Below are 23674 nucleotides of genomic sequence, written 5' to 3'. Positions count from 1 at the left end.
CTGGGACCCCAGGCTGGAGTTCGGTATCCCCAAGGTCTCTAGTATGACCCATGCTGGGTAGGATTAAGAGGTTGTAATCTTAACTGATTGCTGGTTTGTCCATGGCAGATGGGAATAAATACTGTGATGTAAAGCAATCCAAGCCTGAGCCCTGAGACTTGTAACCAAACAGCCTTAAGCCTTATCATCTTATTGCTCTGAGGGAATGTAAGTCACTGATTTCTTCCTCTAGTCTTCCATAAGAGCAGTTTAGGGTGTTTCCAATGGTAAACATTTCATTGTCATAAACTTGCTTTAGATAATAGCAGAAGTAAGTAATGCTCAAAATTCTCCAAGCCAGGCTTCAACATTATGTGAACCGTGAACTTCCTGATGTTCAAGCTGGTTTTAGAAAAGGCAGAGGAACCAGAGATCAAATTGCCAACATCCGCTGGATCATCGAAAAAGCAAGAGAGTTCCAGAAAAACATCTATTTCTGCTTTACTGACTATGCCAAAGCCTTTGACTGTGTGGATCACAATCAACTGTGCAAAATTCTGAAAGAGATGGGAATACCAGATCACCTGATCTGCCTCTTGAGAAATTTGTATGCAGGTCAGGAAGCAACAGTTAGAACTGGACATGAAACAACAGACTGGTTCCAAATGGGAAAAGGAGTACATCAAGGCTGTATATTGTCACCCTGTTTATTTAACTTCTATGCAGAGTACATCATGAGAAACACTGGACTGGAAGAAACACAAGCTGGGATCAAGATTGCCAGGAGAAATATCAATAACCTCAGATATGCAGATGACACCACCCTTATGGCAGAAAGTGAAGAGGAACTCAAAAGCCTCTTGATGAAAGTGAAAGTGGAGAGTGAAAAGTTGGCTTAAAGCTCAGCATTCAGAAAATGAAGATCATGGCATCCAGTCCCATCACTTCATGGGAAATAGATGGGGAAACAGTGGAAACAGTGTCAGACTTTATTTTTCTGGGCTCCAAAATCACTGCAGATGGTGACTGCAGCCATGAAATTAAAAGACGCTTACTCCTTGGAAGAAAAGTTATGACCAACCTAGATAGCATATTCAAAAGCAGAGACATTACTTTGCCAACAAAGATCCGTCTAGTCAAGGCTATGGTTTTTCCAGTGGTGATGTATGGATGTGAGAGTTGGACTGTGAAGAAGGCTGAGCACCGAAGAATTGATGGTTTTGAACTGTGGTGTTGGAGAAGACTCTTGAGCGTCCCTTGGACTGCAAGGAGATCCAACCAGTCCATTGTGAAGGAGATCAGCCCTGGGATTTCTTTGGAAGGAATGATGCTAAAGCTGAAACTCCAGTACTTTGGCCACCTCATGCGAAGAGTTGACTCATTGGAAAAGACTGTGATGCTGGGAGGGATTGGGGGCAGGAGGAGAAGGGGACGACAGAGGATGAGATGGCTGGATGGCATCTCTGACTCGATGGACATGAGTCTGGGTGAACTCCAGGAGTTGGTGATGGACAGGGAGGCCTGGTGTGCTGCTATTCATGGGGTTGCAAAGAGTCGGACACGACTGAGCGACTGATCTGATCTGATCTAATGACAAAGGAGTGGGTTATTTGGTCCTGTTAGGAGCATTGAGAGTATTTTAATAATATGCTGGGTGGAGCAATGTTGCCTATGGAAAAGGCCAGGGTCCTGGTTGTAGGAGTTAGTAAATGGCTTCAGGGAAAATTGATGAGGCAACAGATCAGATGTTCCATAAAAGGAAGTGCAGATTTGATCCTGAGGATATGTTTGCAGCTTTAGGAGAAGGGTGGTAAGTGTTTGGGTCCAAACAGCCTGCAGGGCTTACTCCCAAAGTGACAAACATTATCCCTGGAAGGCCAATTGCCCTTGAAGGGATGCCACCATTGATGGACTTCTAGCAGGCATTGTGTGCCTGTCACCCGCCCCAGCAGGTTCACTGAGAGATTGCTGTTGTTGCACGTGTTGTAGGAAACATGGAAGATGAAGGCCTGAAAATCTAGAGGGGTTGGATATCATACAGTATTTCCCTCTCAAGGGCCAGCTATTTTCTGGTTGTCCCTCCAGAAGATTGTAGAGGCAACATTGTGGGCCTTGATGGGGCTCAGGGAAAGTGCATGAAACAGGAGGAAGGGGGCAGGGCACAACTTTCGACAGAATGGCATAGCCCAAGGACATGACATAAACCAATTAAAATCAAATGGGTCCAAGATGACAGACAAGTTAAATTCAGCTAAACCTTAATCCTCAATCTGCAAGCTAAATGACACACCCAGAGGCACCATCAAAAACTAAGGAGTGTTGCCCAAATGTTGAAATGATCCTCCCACTCAAGCATATGAGCTCAAAAAAACTAACCACACCACATTTCATGGCCTACACATACACCCTCTGTGATGCCACACACTCTGTGGACTGTGCTTCTCTCTGAATCTGAACAAATCTACCTCTTACCTATCAAAGTGAAAGAGGAGAGTGAAAAAGTTGGCTTAAAGCTCTACATTCACAAAACTAAGATCATGTCATCCGGTCCCATCATTTCATGGCAAATAGATTGGGAAACAGTGGAAACAGTGGCAGACTTTATTTTGAGGGACTCCAAAATCACTGCAGATGGTGACTGCAGCCATGAAATTAAAAGACACATCCCTTGGCAAGAAAGTTATGACCAGCCTAGATAGCAGAGACATTACTTTGCTTTTGAACTGTGGTGTTGGAGAAGACTCTTGAGAGTCCTTTGGACTGCAAGGAGATCCAACAAGTCCATCCTAAATGAGATCAGTCTTGAGTGTTCATTGGGAGGACTGATGTTGAAGCTGAAACTCCAATACTTTGGGCACCTGATGCGAAGAGTTGACTCATTTGAAAAGACCCTGATGCTGGGAAAGATTGAAGGTGGAAAAAGAAGGGGATGACAGATGATGAGATGGTTGGATGGCATCACTGACTCAATGGACATGAGTTTGAGTAAACTCTGGGAGTTGGTGATGGACAGGGAGGCCTGGCGTACTGAAGTCCATCGGGTCACAAAGAGTCAGACATGACTGAGCGACTAAACTGAACTGAACTGAACCTATCAATGTGTCTCTCACTGAATTTTTTGCAGTGAGACATCAAGTACCTGAGCTTAGATTCCTTGCCATCCAAGGGACTCTCAAGAGTCTTCTCCGGCACTCAGCTATCTTTATAGTGCAACTCTCACATCCATACATGACTACTGGAAAGACCATAGCTTTGACTAGATGAATCTTTGCCAGCAAAGTTATGTCTCTGCTTTTTAATATGCTGTCTAGGTTGATCATAGCTTTTCTTCCAAGAAGCAAGCATCATTTAATTTCATGGCTGCAGTGATCTGCAGTGATTTTGCAGCACACAAAAAATAAAGTCTGTCACTGTTTCTATTCCTTCCCCATCTATTTGCCATGAAGTGATGTGACCAGATGCTATGATCTTAGTTTTATGAATGTTGAGTTTTAAGCCAACTTTTTCACTCTCCTCTTTTACTTTCATCAAGAGGCTCTTTAGTTCTTTGCTTTCTACCATATGTGAGGTGTCATCTGCGTATCTGCAGTTATTGAGATTTCTCCCAGCAATCTTGATTCCAGCATGTGCTTCATCCAGCCTGGTATTTCACATGATGTACTCCCTAGAAGTTAAATAAGCAGGGTGACAAAATACAGTCTTGATGTACTCCTGTCCCAATTTGTAACCAGCCTTTTATTCCATGTCTAGTTCTAACTGTTGCTTCTTGACCTGCATATAAATTTCTCAGGAGGTAGGTAGGGTGGTCTGGTATTCCCATTTCTTTAAGAATTTTCCACAGTTTGTTGTGATCCACACAGTCAAAGGTTTTGGCATAGTCAATAAAGCAGAATCAGATGTTTTTTCTGGAACTCTCTTGCCTTTTCAATGCCCCAGCAGTAACTTGATCTCTGGCTCCTCTGCCTTTTCTAAATCCAACTTGAACATCTGGAAGTTCTTGGTTCACATACTATTGAAGCCTGGCTTGGAGAATTTTGAAATTACTTTGCTAGCATGTGAGATGAGTGCAATTGTGCAGTCGTTTGAGCATTCTTTGGTATTACCTTTCTTTGGGATTGGAATGAAAACTGACCTTTTCCAGTCCTGTGGCCACTGCTGAGTTTTCCAAATTTGCAGGAATATGGAGGACAGCCCTTTCACAGCATCATCTTCTAGGATTTGAAATAGTTCAGCTGGAATTCTTCAACTCCACTAGCTTTGTTCATAGTGATGCTTTCGAAGGTCCACTTGACTTTGCATTCCAGGATGTCTGGCTCTAAGTGAGTGATCATAACATCGTGATTATCTGGGTTGTGAAGATCTGTTTTGTATAGTTCTTCTGTGTATTCTTGCCACCTCTTCTTAATATCTTCTGCTTCTGTTAGGTCCATACCATTTCTACCCTTTATTCTGCCCATCTTTGCATGAAATAGTCCTTTGGTATCACTAATCTTCTTGAAGAGATCTCTAGTCTTTCTTATTCTACTGTTTTCCTCTATTTCTTTGCATTGATCACTGAGGAAGGCTTTCTTATCTCTCCATGCAATTCTTTGGAACTCTGCATTCAGATGGGTAAATCTTTCCTTTTCTCCTTTGCCTTTAGCTTCTCTTCTTTTCACAGCTATTTGTAAGGCCTCCTCAGACAATCATTTTGCTTTTTTGAATTTCTTTTTCTTGGTGATGGTCTTGATCCTTGCCTCCTGTACAATGTCACAAACTTCCACCCATAGTTCTTCAGGAACTCTGTCTATCAGATCTAATCCCTCAAATCTATTTGTCACTTCCATTGTATAATCATAAGGGATCTGATTTAGGTCATACCGGAATGGTCTGATCACTCACCTAGAGCCAGACATCCTGGAATGTGAATTCAAGGGGGCCTTAGAAAGCATCACTATGAACAAAGCTAGTGGAGGTGATGGAATTCCAGTTGAGCTATTTCAAATTCTGAAAGATGATGCTGTGAAAGTGCCGTCCTTCATATGCCTGCAAATTTGGAAAACTCAGCAGTGGCCACAGGACTGGAAAAGGTCAGTTTTCATTCCAATCCCAAAGAAAGGCAATGCCAAAGAATGCTCAAACGACTGCACAATTGCACTCATCTCACACGTGAGTAAAGTAATGCTCAAAATTCTCCAAGCCAGGTTTCAGTAGTACATGAACTGTGAACTTCCAGATGTTCAAGCTGGTATTAGAAAAGGCAGAGGAACCAGAGCTCAAATTGCCAACATCCGCTGGATCATTGAAAAGGCAAGAGAGTTCCAGAAAAATATCTATTTCTCCTTTCTTGACTATGCCAAAGCCTTTGACTGTGTGGATCACAGTCAACTGTGGAAAACTCTGAAAGAGATGGGAATACCAGACCACCTGACCTGCCTCTTGAGAAACCTATATGCAGGTCAGGAAGCAAAAGTTAGAACTGGACATGGAACAACAGACTGGTTCCAAATAGGAAAAGGAGTACGTCAAGGATGTATATTGTCACCCTGCTTATTTAACTTCTATGCAGAGTACATCATGAGAAACGCTGGGCTGGAAGAAGCACAAGCTGGAATCAAGATTGCCGGGAGAAATATCAATAACCTCAGATATGCAGATGACACCACCCTTATGGCAGAAAGTGAAGAGGAACTCAAAAGCTTCTTGATGAAAGTAAAAGAGGAGAGTGAAACTGTTGGCATAAAGCTCAACATTCAGAAAACGAAGAGCATGGCATCTGGCCCCACCACTTCATGGCAAATAGATGGGGAAACAGTGGAAACAGTGTCAGACTTTATTTTTGGGGGCTCCAAAATCACTGCAGATGGTGACTGCAGCCATGAAATTAAAAGATGCTTACTCCTTGGAAGGAAAGTTATGACCAACCTAGATAGCATATTCAAAAGCAGAGACATTACTTTGCCAACAAAGGTCCGTCTAGTCAAGGCTATGGTTTTTCCTGTGGTCATGTATGGATGTGAGAGTTGGACTGTGAAGAAAGCTGAGCACCGGAGAATTGATGGTTTTGAACTGTGGTGTTGGAGAAGACTCTTTAGCATCCCTTGGACTGCAAGGAGATCCAACCAGTCCATTCTGAAGGAGATCAGCCCTGGGATTTCTTTGGAAGCAATGATGCTAAAGCTGAAACTCCAGTACTTTGGCCACCTCATGCAAAGAGTTGACTCATTGGAAAAGACTGTGATGCTGGGAGGGATTGGGGGCAGGAGGAGAAGGGGACGACAGAGGATGAGATGGCTGTCCTCTGATGGCATCACCGACTCGATGGACATGAGTTTGAATGAACTCCGAGAGTTGGTGATGGACAGGGAGGCCTGGCATGCTGTGATTCATGGGGTCGCAAAGAGTCAGATACGACTGAGCAACTGAACTGAACAGAACTAACTGAATGGTCTTAGTTTCATTGAGTTAGACAAGGCTGTGGTCCGTGTGGTCAGATTGGCTAGTTTTCTGTGATTATGATTTCAATGTGTCTGCTCTCTGATGCCCTCTCGCAACACCTACAGTCTTACTTGGGTTTCTCTTACCTTGGACGTGGGGTTACTCTTCAAGGCTGCTCCAGCAAAGCGCAGCCACTGCTCCTTACCTTGGACAAGGGGTATCTCCACACGGCTGCCCCTCCTGACCTTGAACACGGAGTAGCTCCTCTAGGCCCTCCTGCGCCCGTGCAGCCGCCGCTCCTTGGGCGTGGGGTTGCTCCTCTAGGCCGCCGCCTTGACATCGGGCGTGTGGTAGCTCCACTCGGCCGCAGCCCCTGACCTCAGGCGTGGGGTAGCTCGTCTAGTGGTTTTCCCCACTTTTTTTCAATTTAAATCTGAATTTGGCAATAAGGAGTTCATGATCTGAGCCACAGTCACTTCCTGGTCTTATTTTTGCTGACAGTATAGAGCGTCTCCATCTTTGTCTGCAAATAATATTATCAATCTGATTTCAGTATTGACCACCTGGTGATGTTCATGTGTAGAGTCTTCTCTTGTGTTGTTGGAAGAGGGTGTTTGATATTATCAGTGCGTTCCCTTGGCAAAACTCTGTTAGGTTTTGTCCTCCTTCATTTTGTACTCCAAGGCCAAGTCTGTCTGTTACTCTTGGTATCTCTTGAATTTCTACTTTTGCATCCCATCCCCTATAATGAAAAGGGCATCTTTTTTGGGTGTTAGTTCTAGAAAGTGTTGTAGGTCTTATAGAACCATTCAACTGTAGCTTCTTCAGTGTTACTGGTCAGGGCACAGACTTAGATTACTGTGATATTGAATGGTTTGTCTTGGAAACGGACAAAGATGGCTCTGTTGTTTTTGAGATTGCGCCCAAATACTGCATTTTGTACTCTTTTGTTGACTATGATGGCTACTCCATTTCTTCTAAGGGATTCTTGCCCACAGTAATAGATATAATGGTCATCTGAATTAAATTCACCCATTCCAGTCCATTTCAGTTCACTGATTCCTAAAATGTTGATGTTCACTCTTGCCATCTCCTATTTGACCACTTCCAACTTGCCTTGATTCATGGACCTAACATTCCAGGTTCCTATGAAATATTGTTCCTTACAGCTTTGGACTTTACTTCCATCACCAGTCACATCCACTACTAGGCATTGTTTTCTCTTTGACTCCATCTCTTTATTCTTTCTGTTGCTATTTCTCCACTCTTCTCCAGTAGCATATTGGGTACCTACTGACCTGGGGAGTTCATCTTTCAGTGTCCTTTCTTTTTGCCTTTTCATACTGTTCATGGGGTTCTCAAGGCAAGAATACTGAAGTGATTTGCCTTTGCCTTCTCCAGTGGACCACGTTTTGTCAGAACTCTCCACCATGACCCATCCTTCTTGGGTCTTCCTGCATGGCATGGCTCATAGTTTCATTGAGTTAGACAAGGCTGTGGTCCATGTGATCAGTTTGATTAGTTTTCTATGATTGTGGTTTTCAGTCTGTCTGCCCTCTGATGGAGAAGGATAAGAGGCTTATGGAAGCTTCCTGATGGGAGAGACTGACTGAGGGGGAAACTAGGTCTTGTTTTGAGGGGCAGGGCCAGGCTCAGTAAATTTTTAATCCAATTTTCTGTTGATGGGCAGAGCTGTGTTCCCTCCCTGTTGTTTGATCTGAGAACAAACCATGGTGGAGGTAATGAAGATAATGGTGAGCTCCTTCAAAAATCCTTGCATGCACTGCCGCACTCAGTGCCCCGATCCTGTAGCAATCTATCTTGGCTTCCTCTTTTTATACATTTCTCTCCAGGCCCCTGACCCTGCCCTATGCAGACTGGGCTAGCCAGGAGAGCTGTTTTTTTCACCTGAGGGTCTCACTCAGGTCTGTGGATTTTCTTTTGTTCCATTTTCACGGGCTTTTCCCTTTCTTGTCTTTTAGCCACTGCCATTTTGGACTTCTTTTTCCTCCTCTAACTACCTAACAGTACATATACCCAACAGAATGGTACTCAGTCTTTGGTAGAAACAAATGGAATCATTTCTTGAGCCATGGATGGATGTAGAGATTGTCACACAGAGTGAAGTAAGTCAGAAAGAGAAAAACAAATATCATATATTAATGTATGTATGAGGAATCTAGAAACATGGTACATATGAACTATTTACAGGGCATTAATAGGGCCATAGACAAGGAAAACAGACGTGTGGACATGGAGGGGCAAGTAGCGCAGGACAAACTGAGAGATTGGGATTGACATATGCTCACTACCATGTGTAAAACAGGTAGCTAGTGAGAACCTGGGCTTCTCTTGTGGCTCAGCTGGTCAAGAATCCACCTGCAGTGGGGGAGATCTGGGTTCGATCCCTGGATTGGGAAGATGCCCCAGAGAAGGGAACGGCTACCCACTCCAGTATTCTGGCCTGGAGAATTCCATGGCCTGTATGGTCCATGGGGTCACAAAGAGTCGGACACGACTGAGTGACTTTCACTTCCACTTTCACTCTCAGTGAGAGCCTGCTGTATAGTACAGGGTGCTCAGTTCGATTCTCTTTGATGACCTAGAAGAGTAGGATGGGGGGAAAGGAGGTCCCGAAGAGAGGGGATATATGTATACATACAGCTGATTCATGTTGTTGTACAGCAGAAACTACCACAATATGGTAAAACAGCTATACTCCAATTTAAAAAAAAAAAAGAAAGAAAAACAAAGCAAGCTGAGAATACAGAGTGACAGCCGTGCTACTTTAAATTAGGGAAAGTTTCTTCTTTTTTCTGTAGTTAAAGCCCTTCCCTAAGCTCACTAACCTTGACAGCAGAATGCTAGCTTAAATATTATTTCCACTTTTAGCAATGAGAAGTCCTAGAGAAGTTAACAGGATCACCCAGCATGGGGGTGGGCATTGGTAAGGAGGGGCTGCCAGGACACCCCAGAAGAAGCACTGGTTGTGCACCTGGATATCAAACACCCCTCTCAAGGTGCTTTACAAATGCATAGAGCCCTCGTCTGATGTTTTGGTCTATTTCTTCTTTCCTTAAAAATTCTCATCCTAGGTTTGAAGTCATTGTACAAGGCAAAACATCAGTAAGTGGCAGACATAGTCAAATATAGTACGGTGATTTCAAATCCTGTTTCCATCCTACTACACAGGGACTTCATCGTGGGTCAGGATCTTTCTTAAAAAATGTAGACTGCCTATTCTTTCTCAGGGAAGGAATAGATATGTTTGTATGTACATTTATATCTAAAGACTCATATTCTGAAAATTAAAAGTTATGATAAAACACTTTTTAAAAAAGACAGATAGCTTCATAGGAAAATAAAAAGGGAAATAGAATTTAACTGGTACTTCACAAAAGAGGATATCCAAGTGGCCTAAGCTGGTGATGGACAGGGAAGCCTGGTGGGCTGCAGTCCACGGGGTCTCAAAGAGTCAGACACAACTGAGCAACTGAAATGAACTGAACTAAACTGAAATGGCCAATAAATATACAGAAAGGGCTCATATTTGTTTATTTTATTTCTGTTTTTACAGCAGGTCCTTCAATTCCGTTCAATTTGGTCGCTCAGTCGTATCTGACTTTTTGTGACCCCTTGGACTGCAGCACGCCAGGCCTCCCTGTCCATCACCAACTCCAGAAGTTTATTCAAACTCATGTCCATTGAGTCGGTGATGCCATCCAACCATCTCATCCTCCGTCGTCCCCTTCTCCTCCTGTCTACAATCATTCCCAGCATCAGGGTCTTTTCAAATGAGTCAGTTCTTTGCATCAGGTGGCCAAAGTATTGGAGTTTCAGCTTCAGCATCAGTCCTTCCAGTGAATATTCAGGACTGATTTCCTTTAGGATGGACTGGTTGGATCTCCTTGCAGTCCAAGGGACTCTCAAGAGTCTTCTTCAACACCACAGTTCAAAAGTATCAATTCTTTGGCCCTCAGCTTTCTTTATAGTCCAAATCTCACATCCATATATGACTACTGGAAAAACCATAGATTTGACTAGACAGACCTTTGTTGGCAAAGTAATGTAATGACATTACATTAAAAGTAATGACATCACACTAAAAGTAAAGTAATGACAGCAAGTCCTTATTAACTCTATATTTTATGTATCAGTGTGTACATGTCAATCCCAAACTCCTACTGCCCCTCCCTCCCACCCTTACCCTTAGTAACCATAAGTTCATTCTCGAAATCTGGGAGTCTGTTTTTGTTTTTTAAATAAGTTCATTTGCATATTTTTTAGATTCCTCATATAAGCGATATCATATGGTATTTGTTTTTCTCTGTCCGACTTACTTCACTTAGTATGATAATTTCCAGGTCCATCCATTATTTCAAATGGCGTTATTTCATTTTTTATAGCTGAGTAGTAATATGACTCTGTTTATATGCAGCATATCTTCTCTATCCATTTCTCTGTTGATGGACATTTAGGTTACTTCCATATCTTGGCTATTGTGAACAGTTCTGCTATAAACATGGGAGTGCTTGTATCCTTTCAAACCATGTTTTGCTCCAAGTGTATTGCCAGGAGTGGGAATGCTGGGTCATATAGTTTAGTTAAACATATAGGTCTATGTTTAGTTTTTTAAGGAACCTACATACTGTTCTCCACAGTGGCTGCACCGATTTATATTCCCACCAGTAGTGTAGGAGGGTTCCCTTTTCTCCACACTGTCTCCAGCATTTATTGTTTAGAATTCTTGAAGATGGCCAGTCTGACTGGGGTGAAGTGATATCTCATTGTAGTTTTGATTTGCATTTCTCTGATAATTAGCAATATTGAGCACCTTTTCTTGTGCCTTTTGGCCCTCTGAATGTCTTATTTGGAGACATGTCTATTTAGGTCTTCTGAGCATTTTTGATTGGACTTTTTTTTAGATATTGAGCTGCATGAGCTGTATGTAAATCTTGGAGACAAATCCCTTGTCAATTCCATCATTTGTGAATATTTTCTCCCATTCTGTAAACTGCCTTTTCATTTTGTTTGTGGCTTCAAAAAGGGCTCCTTTACTAAACATCAGATCAGATCAGTTGCTCAGTCGTGTCTGACTCTTTGCGACCCCATGAATCGCAGCACATCAGGCTTCCCTGTCCATCACCATCTCCCGGAGTTCACTCAAACTCACGTCCATTGAGTCGGTGATGCCATCCAGCCATCTCATCTTCTGTCATCCCCTTTTCCTCCTGCCCCCAATCCCTCCCAGCATCAGGGTCTTTTCCAATGAGTCAACTGTTCGCATGAGGTGGCCAAAGTACTGGAGCTTCAGCTTTAGCATCATTCCTTCCAAAGAACACCCAGGACTGATCTCCTTCACAATGGACTGGTTGGATCTCCTTACAGTCCAAGGGACTCTCAAGAGTCTTCTCCAACACCACAGTTCAAAAGCATCAATTCTCCAGTGCTCAGCTTTCTTCACAGTCCAACTCTCGCATCCATACCATGATCACTGGAAAAACCATAGCCTTGACTAGACGGACCTTTGTTGGCAAAGTAATGTCTCTGCTTTTGAATATGCTATCTAGGTTGGTCATAACTTTCCTTCCAAGGAGTAAGCGTCTTTTAATTTCATGGCTGCAGTCACCATCTGCAGTGATTTTGGAGCCCCCAAAAATAAAGTCTGACACTGTTTCCACTGTTTCCCCATCTATTTCCTATGAAGTGATCAGGGAACACTAATTAAAACCACAAGGGGATGGTGTTTCATACATACCCAAATGACTAAAATGAAATAGAGACTGTACCAAGTGCTAACAATTATGTGAAGCACCAGGAACTTTCATATTCTGCTGATGGGATGACAAACAATGCAATTAACTTTGGAAAATCTTTAGCAAGATATATTCAAGTTAGATACTCTAGAACCTAGAAATTCTGCTCCTTGGTATATACCCAACAGAAATGCACAGATAAATTCACTTAAAGACACATACAAGAATGTTCATGCTTCTTTATTCATGACAGCAAAAAGCTGGAAACAACCAAAATGTGCATCAACAGTTGATGTATGGCAAAACCAATACAATATTGTAAAGCAAAAAAATAAAATAAAATAAAAAACAGTAGAATGTTAAATAAACCATGACATATTCATGCAAAGGCATTCCATATGGCAATGAGAATGAACTATACACAACGCTCAGCTACACACTACCACCTAGATGACATCCACAAACATGCCAAAAAGGAAAAGAGCAGAAATAGACTCAGAGACATAGAAAACAAGCTTATGGTCACCAAAGTGGGAGGGGAAGGAATAAATTAAGAGTTTGAGATTAACAGGTACATGCTACTGTCTATCTGTCTGTCTATCTAAATGTATGTCTTGTGTTAGTCACTAAGTCATGTCTGACTCTTTGTAACCCCATGGACTGTAGCTTGCCAGGCACCTCTGTCCATGGAATTTCCCAGGCAAGAATATTGGAGTGGGTATCCTTTCTCCAGGGGATATTCCCAATCCTGAGATTGAGCCTGGGTCTCCCACTTTGCAGATAGATTCTTTACCATCTGAGCCACCAGGCCACACACCTACTGAACAGCACAGAGAACCACATGCAATATCTTATATGAGGCCTTAATACCTTATAGATATCAGACTTGTGGTTGCCAAGGGAGCAGACAGAGAGTGATGTTTGGGGTTGGTAGATGCAAACTATTACACTTAAAATAGATAAACACGGTCCCACTGTATTGCAGAGGGAACTACATCCAGTCTCCTGAGATAAACCGTAATGGAAGAATATTTTTAAAAGGAAAGTATATATGTGTGTAACTGAGTCACTTTGCTGTATAGCAGAGATTGATAGGCACAACACTGTAAATCAACTATACTTCAATAAAAATCTTCTAATAACCTATAATGGAAAAGAATCTGAAAAATTATATCTATATATGTATATATAAAACTGAATCACTTTGTTATATACCCAAAACTTACACAGCATTGTAAATCAACTGTACTCCAATTAAAAACAAAGAAACTAGGCATAAAATAGTGCTTACTGTGTGATTTCAATTATGCAAAGTTCAACAAAAAACAAAACTAATCTTTTGTGCTAGAAGTCAGCCCAGTACATTTTGGGGTAGCAGCCAGGAGGGAAGGGGGCTGGAGCAGCACAGTTCTGGTCCCAGTAAACGCTCTGCCTTGGTCTGGCTGTGGATTACTGGTGAGTTTATTAAAATGCATCATTTATTATATGTCAGTAAGAGTTTAAAAAATCTTCAGGAAAACAAAAAAGAGATAAAAGTTGTAGAAAGAAAGGAAGGGGCACAGGCTGGATTCCACGAGAAGTGAAGCAAAGAGAAAGGGCCCGCAGCATTGGGAAGACACGCAGGGACCTTGTGTGTTTCTCCTGCAGACTTCTGATCCACAGCCTCTCATGGTGGTTCTAACCCTGAGAGCTCCCAGCAGACAGACAGGGCAGGCTTTAAGCTCTTGATTAGAAGTAAAGGATTTTAAGATCCATGTGTTTTCAAAGTAACACCTAATATTTTTATTTGATGCAGACAGAGTCTATATGTTAAAAGCTACTTCCATGTTCTGTGCAGACTGAGACCTGTGACTCTATTGATACTGAAATGTGGTCTTTGCTTTGGCTCTTAAAGGAGATATTTTGAATCACTCAGATACCAAAGGGAAAACTTGATAGATCGAGTGGTTAAAGCTCTATTTGGAGTGAACCAAACAGACTGATCTTCTATCCACACAGTTCTTCTCCAAAGCTGATTCTCCACCACATCGTTTTGTCTGTATGTTGTTTTAGGCAAAACATTATATTGAAAGTTCTCACTGCAACTCTTTTGCTCCTTTACAGAGGATCCTGACACAATCTGCTGGACTCTAGGTTCACCCCAAACACCACCACTAGCATAGATGAACTGCAATATTTTACAGTTTTATGTGCTTATTCGGTGGACTTTTCTGGTGGCTCAGCAGTAAAGAATCCACCTGCAGTGCTGGAGCCGCAGGAGACTCAGGTTTGATCCCTAGGTTAGGAAGAGCCCCTGGAGGAGGGCATGGCAACCCACTCCAGTATTCTTGCCTGGAGAATCCCATGGACAGAGGAGCCTGGCGGGCTATAGTCCACATGGTCACAAAGAGTCGGGCACAACTGAAGTGACTTAGCATGCACACACGTGCTTATTCACTACCTAAGCAAACATCAACTGAATGCCACATGCACTGGGTTATCTACCAGGAGCAAGGCCGAGGAAAGAATGGTTAGGTAACTCAAGGTCAGACAGTAGCAAGGCTACAGCACAGACGTTGAAACCCATGGCTCTTGCCCTTCTCTGCCCTGCTATTTCCAGTCCCGTGGGCCTACCTCTTCCCCAACCTCTGAACTCTGAGGTAGCCTCTCAAGCTGCTTATAACTGTAAAAAAACAAAGGAAAATATTCAGGGAAAGATTTCTCATCTTGTTGCCAAATTGGTAAAGATTTAGACAAGATATACCCCAGATGCTGGCATGAGGGGTTTTGTTTTTGTTTTCTTCTTTCACAATGGGAAGGTGAAAAAAAAAAAAAAAAAAGCATGCTCACCATGCTTTATCTCCAAATTGGAGATCAGACTCAGATCACTGGTAGCAGAAGAAAATCAAACCGTGTGGCCCTTTCAAAGGCAAAACAAATAGGGAGGCTATTTGTGATAGTAAGTGTTTACTCTTTTAGACTGGAAATTTGTCCAAACAAGACAAGTTTATTTGCCAATCAAGAGTCAAGTTTCAGTAAGGCCTCCTCATCTATTACACTAGATCATTACAATGCAAAGGATGAACTTGACAGAAAAGACATGTGGACCTCTTGGAGGACACAAAACTCTAAAATACACTTCACAGGTGATCATGCCATTGTTGAGCAAAATTTGTGTTATAAAAATTCTCTGCTAAGTTAAGCCAAAATGTTACCTACCTGCAATTTTTGTCCTTGTTCTGAATTTTGTCTTTGGAAGAAGCATGTTACAAGTTTAATCCCTCTTCAGCATGACAGTTCTTTAAAGATTTAAAAACCACAGCATATTACTGACCCCAGGCTTTTTTTTTTTGGCCAAACCTAGAACCCATATCCTCTCTGATGACATTTAATTTTCCAGTCATTATAATTTTTTTCAAAGACCAGTCTAATGATAAGAGTTAATCTTTATTTTTGGATTACAAACTTAGTATATATTCACTATAAAAGTAATTTTAAATCCAGACAAAAAAGAAGAAATAATAACTATCACCATTATTTCCATGACCCAGATAAAAGCTAATATTTTGCTATATATTTTATCAAACTCTTTTCTATGCATATTTATAAGCATAACTTGAATATTGTAAAATGAGTCCATACTCTACATACTGTTTCAAACTGCTAGAGTTTACTTAATATACAATTAACACTTTTTCCTTATCAAAAAGTACAAGTGGTTCCATAAAAAAATGACAAGCTCACTTTTTTCTGTTCTAAGTTCAACTAAGTAGCCTGGAAATTACTTAGAAGACAATGGTAACGGACTCTGAAAGCTGGAAAGAAGGTGAACAGGCTAGAAAAGGTAAGACTTGAGTAACAACAATGTGGTGAATTTCCTGGGTTCAAGTCTAATCTCCCATGTATCCCAGACTGGGCTCTGGAGAGTCCTAGAAACCAGCAGACAACGACACCATAGACAACGACAAAACACACAAAACAAATAACAAAAGCCTCTTCCCTTTGGATTAAAGGACTGGAAAGAGATGCTTGTCTTCCTCTGTCTCTCTCCACACCCAGGAAATGGTTCTATCCACCTACAGAAGAGCAAGGAATCCCAGGACAGCTCAATCCGCAGTCTACAGCCAGGGCTGTGGTGACTTCTGACCCCTTGTACACACAGTAGGTGGACAGTAGGAACAGGGAACCTGAGGAAGTGCCTCTCACCCTGGCAGATGTCACCAATAAGGGCTGAGTTAGGAGTCCCACCAACACCAGGAGAAAAGGTCAGACAGCATTGCAAAGGCGCTGAACACTAAAATGTTTGTGGACATAAAGCTAAAAAGTAGGTTAGAATTTACACAATAAACCTAAGCAAAGCTACTACTTGCTAAGATAGATTTAAGGATCAAGGTTACTAACATAGTAACCAAAGTGTTCAGGAGAACATTAAACATCATATATGCCAAGGAACCAAGAAAACCACAATTTGAATTAGAAAAGACAATCAATTTATGTCAACATTGAGATGTGTGAGATGTTAAAATTATCTGCTAAGGATTTTAGAACAGTCATCATGGAAAATGTTTCCACAATCGATGAAAAATCCTCCTGAAATTTTTGAAAGAAAAAAGCCAATCTCAGCAAAGAAATAGAAATTATAAAAAGGGACCAAATGAAAATAATAGACCTAAAAAGGTAACCAAAATTTAAAAGTGGCAGGATGATCTCAATAGTATAAAAATAACAGAGAATAGAATCAGTGAGCTTGAAAACAGATCAATAGAATTTATTCAGTCTGCACAACAGAGAAAAAATAGACCGAAAAACGTTCAGAGCTTCAGGGATCTGTAGAGCAATAGCAAAAGATCTAAAGCTTTTCTCATTGGAGTTTCAGACTGAGGAAGAGTGAGGAACTGAAAAAATACAAAGCAAATTCCTGAAAATGTTTCAAAATAGACAAAAATCATAAATCTACAGATTCATGAATCCAGATGAACTTCAGATAGGATAAAGCTAAAGAAATTCACGGACTTTCCTTGGTGGCAGTGAAGAGTCTGCCTGCCAGTGCAGAAGATGCAAGAGACTTGGGTTTGATCCCTGGGTCAGAAGATTCCCCGGAAATGGGAAACTGCTCTGGTATTCTTGCCTGGGAAATCCCATGAACAGAGGAGCCTGGTGGGCTGCAGTCCATGGGGTCCCTTTTGCATACACATGCATGCAAATAAATTCGCATGAAGATAGAACATAATGAAAGTTATATTTTTTCCTTGAGAAACCCGTATTTCTTAAAACATGGCCAACATGGACTAAATGCTTTTTAAATTAATTTTTTAAATTGGAATATAGTTGATTTACAATGTTGTGTTAGTTTCCGGTGTATAGAAAATGAGTCATTTATACATATACACATACCACTCTTTTAAAAATTCTATTCCCATTAGGTCATTACAGAGTTCAGAGCTCCCTGTGCCGTATAGTACGTTCATATTAAGTTATCTGTTTTATATATAGTAGTGTATATTTCAATCTCAATTGGCCAATTTAACCCTCTCCCTGTCACTTTCACTTTTAGTAACCATGAATTCGTTTTCTACATCTGTGACTCAATTTCTGTTTTGTTAATACGTTCATTAAACCTAAAGACAAAAGAAATCTTTAAAACAGTCAGATGGAAAAAATACATCACATATGGAGGGAAACCAATTCAAATGGCAATGGATTTCTCACCCAAAACTATGGAGGCCAGAGAATGTGGCATGAAATTCTTTCAGAAGGAACCGTGAACCCTGAATTCTGTATCTGGTGATACTATCTTTCAGGACTAGAGGGAGAATAAAAAAGTTCTCAGATGAAGGAACACAAAGAGCATGTGTCATTGACACACTTACCCTTAGAGAATGGCTAAATGGAAGTTCTCCAACAGAAAGATCAGGATAACATAAGCAGGCTGGGACCTTTCTAAATAAGAGAAGAACAACAGAGGGGGTAAGAATACAAATAAGCATAATAAACTATCCCGCACTTCAAGTGAAAGTGAAAGTCACTCAGTTGTGTCTGACTCTGCAACCCCTTCCTATAGAGTCCAAGGAATTCTCCAGGCCAGAATACTGGAGTGGGTAGCCTTTCCCTTTTCCAGGAATCTATACTTCATATTTAAATTATTTATAACACATGGGATTTTGTAACAACACGGAATGTGTGTTCAACATATGTAGAGAAAATACCTATGATGATTTTACTTGAAAGGTGGGGAAGTAAAGAAATATAACTGTGTGTAAGTTTTTTTTTTAATAGTTGAAATAGTAAAAAGATCACTATCAATAGGCTGTAATAAATAAATTATATTTTTGTTGGTTTAGTCGCTAAGTCGTGTCTGACTCCTATGTATGTGTTTGCATATATATACATACACGTATACATACACATATACAGATATGGAAGGACTTCCCTGGTGGCTCAGGTGGTAAAGAATCTATCTGCAATGTGGGAGACCAGGTTCAATCCTTGGGTCTGAAAGGTCCCTGGAGAAGGGAGTGACTACCCACTCTAGTATTTTTTCCTGGAGAATTCCATGGACAATGAGCCTGCTGGGCTACAGTCCATGGAGTCTCAGAGAGCTGGACATGACTTAGCGGCTAGACTACCACCACATATGGTAATACCTACAGCGATAACAAGACAAGCAATCGGACACGACTGAGTGACTTCACTTTCCCTTTCACTTTCATGCTTTGGAGAAGGAAATGGCAACCCACTCCAGTGTTCTTGCCTGGAGAATCCCAGGGACAGGGGAGCCTGGTGGGCTGCCGTCTATGGGGTCGCACAGAGTCGGACACGACTGAAGCGACTTAGCAGCAGCATGAAAAATAATGTGTTCAGAAATAGTATAAATAAATCAAAATAGGATTCTAAATCTTTTTTTTATTAATGTCAGAAAACAAAAGGAACAAACAGAAGGCTAATAACAGAATGGCAGACTTGTCTTAACATATAATTACTTTTAATGAAAAGAAGTTGTTCCAATTCCCAAAAGGAAGAAAGAGTATTCTAACCAGCTTTAGGATAATCCTGGGCAAATAAGTACATGTCAACTCAATGGGGACAGAGAATGAGGAATTACATGGGGTGTGGTGGAGTTAATACGTTTTATGAAATCCTATGGACAGGTATCAAAAGTTAGTAATTATGATAGTTGCTCAGCCATGTCTGACTCTGTAACCTGCCAGGCTCTTATGGAACTGAAGGCAGGAGGAGGAGGGGATGACAGAGGATGAGATGGTTGGATGGCATCACTGACTCAATGGACACCAGTTTGAGTGAACTCCGGGAGTTCATGATGGACAGGGAGGCCTGGCGTGCTGCAGTCCATGGGGTCGCAAAGAGTCAGACACAGCTGAGCAACTGAACTGAACTTTACTGATGAGCCTCAAAGAAAGAAAATGTATGGAAAGTTTATATGTTTTAAATGTTAATAAATATTAGTTATTTGTTTACATATATAGATCTTAAGTATGTAAAGCACTTTACACTGAGTGAGTTGTGTAACTAATCTATTACTACTATATCTCAGCTGGTAAAGAATCCGCCTGCAATGCAGGAGACCCCAGTTCGATTCCTGGGTTGGGAAGTTCCCCTGGAGAAGAGATAGGCTACCCACTCCAGTATTTTTGGGATTTCCTGGTGGCTCAGAAGGTAAAGACTCTGCCTGCAATGCAGAAGACATGGGTTCAATCCCTAGGTTGGGAAGATCCGCTGGAGGAGAGCATGGCAACCCACTCAGTAAAGAATCAGGCAAGTATACTGGAGTGGGTAGCCATTCCCTTCTCCAGGCGATCTTCCAGACCCAGGGATCAAACTCAAGTCTCCCACATTGCAGGCAGATTCTTTACCAGCTGAGACATAGTAGTAATAGACTAGTTATACAACTCACTCACTGCAAAGTGCTTTATGTACATAATCTCCATATAGGTAAATGAGTAACTAATATTTGTAAACATTTATAATATATAAACTTTCCATACATTTTCTTTCTTTGAGACTCACCAGTTCAATTCAGTTCAGTTGGTCAGTCGTGCCCAACTGCAGCAGGCCAGGCCTCCCTGTCCATCACCAACTCCTGGAGTTTACTCAAACTCACGCCCACTGAGTTGGTGATGCCATCTAGCCATCTCATCCTCTGTCATACCCTTCTCCTCCCACTTTCAATCTTTCCCAGCATCAGGGTCTTTTCCAATGAGTCAGCTCATTGCATCAGGTGGCCAAAGTATTGGGGTTTTAACTTCAACATCAGTCCTTACAATGAATATAGTCAGGACTGATTTCCTTTCAGATGGACTGGTTGGATCTCCTTGCTGTCCAAGGGACTCTCGAGAGTCTTCTCCAACACAACAGTTCAAAAGCATCAATTTTTCAATGCTCAGCTTTATTTGTACTCCAACTCTCACATCCATACATGACTACTGGAAAAACCATAGCCTAGACTAGACAGACCTTTGCTGGCAAAGGAATGCCTCTGCTTTTTAACATGCTGTCTAAGTTGGTCATAACTTTCCTTCCAAAGAGTAAGTAATTTTAAAAAGTAAAAATTAGTTTTCAATTTTATTAAAAAGTAAAATTCTTTTAATTTCATGGCTTCAGTCACCATCTGCAGTGATTTTGCAGCACAAAATAATAAAATCTGTCACTGCTTCCCCATCTATTTGCCATGAAGTGATGGGACCAGATGCCATGATTTTAGTTTTCTGAATATTGAGCTTTGAGCCAACTTTTTCACTCTCCATCAAAGTCTCATTAGTTCTTCTTCACCTTCTGCCATAAGGGTGGTGTCATCTGCATATCTGAAGTTATTGATATTTCTCCCAGCAATCTTGATTCCAGCTTGTGCTTCATCCAGCCCAGCGTTTCTCATGATGTACTCTGCATATAAGTTAAATAAGCAGGGTGACAACATACAGCCTTGATGTACTCCTTTCCTGATTTGGAACCAGTCTGTGGTTCCATGTCCAGTTCTAACTATTGCTTCTTGACCTGCATACAGATTTCTCAGGAGGCAGGTCAGGTGGTCTGGTATTCCCATCTCTTTCAGAATTTTCCACAGTTTATTGTGATCCATGCAAAGGCTTTGGCATAGTCAATAAAGCATAAATAGATGTTTTTCTGGAACTCTTCCTTTTTCGATGATCCAATGGATGTGGGCAATATGATCTCTGGTTCCTCTGCCTTTTCTAAAACCATCTTGAACATCTTGGAATTTCATGGTTCATGTACTGTTGAAGCCTGGCTTGGAGAATTTTGAGCATTATTTTACTAGCATGTGAGATGAGTGCAATTGTGCAGTAGTTTGAGCATTCTTTGGCATTGCCTTTCTTTGGGATTGGAATGAAAACTGACCTTTTCCGGTCCTGTGGCCACTGCTGAGTTTTCCAAATTTGCTGGCATTTGAGTGCAGCCCTTTCACAGCATCATCTATCAGGATTTGAAATAGCTCAACTGGAATTTCATCACCTCCACTAGCTTTGTTCATAGTGATGCTTCCTAAGGCCCACTTGACTTTTCATTCCAAGATGTCTGGCTCTAGGTGAGTGATCACACTATCATGATTATCTGGGTCATGAATATTTTTTTTTGTACAGTTCTTCTGTGTATTGTTGCCACCTCTTCTTAATATCTTCTGCTTCTGTTAGGTCCATACCATTTCTGTCCTTTATTGAGCCCATCTTTGAATGAAATATTCCCTTGGTAGCTCTAATTTTCTTGAGGAGATCTCTAGTCTTTCCCATTCTATTGCTGTCCTCTATTTCTTTGCAGTGATCACAGAGGAAAGCTTTCTTATCTCTCCTTGCTATTGTTTGGAATTCTGCATTCAAATGGGTATATTTTTCCTTTTCTCCTTTGCTTTTTGCTTCTCTTCTTTTCACAGCTATTTGTAAGGCCTCCTCAGACAGCCATATAGCTTTTTTGCATTTCTTTTTCTTGAGGATGGTCTTGATCCCTGTCTCCTGTACAATGTCACGAACCTCCATCCATAGTTCATCAGGCACTCTATCTATCAGATCTAGTCCCTTAAATCTATTTCTCACTTCCACTGTATAAGTGTAAGGGATTTGATTTAGGTCATACCTGAATGGTCTAGTGGTTTTCCCTACTTTCTTCAATTTAAGTCTGAATTTGGCAATAAGGAGTTCATGAACTGAGCCACAGTCAGCTCCCAGTCTTATTTTTGCTGACTGTATAGAGCTTCTCCATCTTTGGCTGCAAAGAATATAATCAATCTGATTTCAGTGTTGACCATCTGGTGATGTCCATGTGTAGAGTCTTCTCTTGTGTTGTTGGAAGAGGGTGTTTGCTATGACCAGTGCATTCTCTTGTCAAAACTCTATTAGTCTTTGCCCTGCTTCATTCTGTACTCCAAGGCCAAATTTGCCTGTTACTCCAAGTGTTTTCTTGACTTCCTACTTTTGCATTCCAGTCCCCTAAAATGAAAAGGACATCTTTTGGGGGTGTCAGTTCTCAAAGGTCTTATAGGTCTTCATAGAACCGTTCAGCTTCTTCAGCATTACTGATCACGGCATAGACTTGGATTACTGTAATATTGAATGGTTTGCCTTGGACGTGAACAGAGATCATTCTGTTGTTTTTGAGATTGTACCCTAGAACTGCATTTAGGGTTCTTTTGTTGACTATGATGGCCCAGTCCAGTCCATTTTAGTTCACTGATTGCTAAAATGTCGACAATCTCTCTTGCCGTCTCCTGTTTTACCACTTCCAATTTGCCTTGACTCATGGACCTAACTTTCCATGTTCCTATGCAATATTGCTCTTTAAAGCATTGGACCTTGCTTCCACCACCAGTCACATCCACAACTGGGTGTTGTTTTTGCTTTGGCTCTGTCTCTTCATTCTTTCTGAAATTATTCTCCACTGATCCCCAGTAGCATATTGGACACCTACCGACCTGGAGAGTTCATCTTTCAGTGTCTTATCTTTCTGCTTTTTCACACTATTCATGGGGTTCTCAAGGCAAGAATACTAAAGTGGTTTGCCATTCCCTTCTCCAGTGGACCACATTTTGTCAGCCTCATTGAGCCTCTTATCAAGACTGTCAGCTAGATATTGTAGACACAAATGAAATTTGAAGAAATCAGGTGTGAGACTGACTTGCATAAGGTCACATGCCAGTAAAAATCTCAGCCCAACTAGTCTGTTCCCTAATGCCATCAGTTTTCTACCTTATCATACAAGTTTCCCAGGAGTTCCAGGGAACACTAACTCTCAGCATTCTTCACAAGTCTCACAAGACATGATAATTTGAGGGATGTCAAGTTTATGGTGTTTTAAACAACAACCTCACAGGTATGACTAGGTCACAGCCAAATAGAACCTTTCAAACTTGGAAAGGAATTTTTGTAGCATCCTAAGTTTAGTAGAGGGCTTTTCACTAGTTCTTAAAAGGAAATGTTTTGAAAATTTAATAGATGTTTATTGAGCATCCATTATATGTAAGTAAGCGTGCAGAACATTGTGTGGAATGGTAGAATTTCCACAAGGAACTGGAAGAGACA

This window comes from Bubalus bubalis, chromosome 20 (genome assembly GCF_019923935.1).
Source record: "Bubalus bubalis isolate 160015118507 breed Murrah chromosome 20, NDDB_SH_1, whole genome shotgun sequence".
In the NCBI taxonomy this organism is placed as follows: Eukaryota; Metazoa; Chordata; class Mammalia; order Artiodactyla; family Bovidae; genus Bubalus; species Bubalus bubalis.
Note: the sequence above shows the minus strand (reverse complement) of the source record.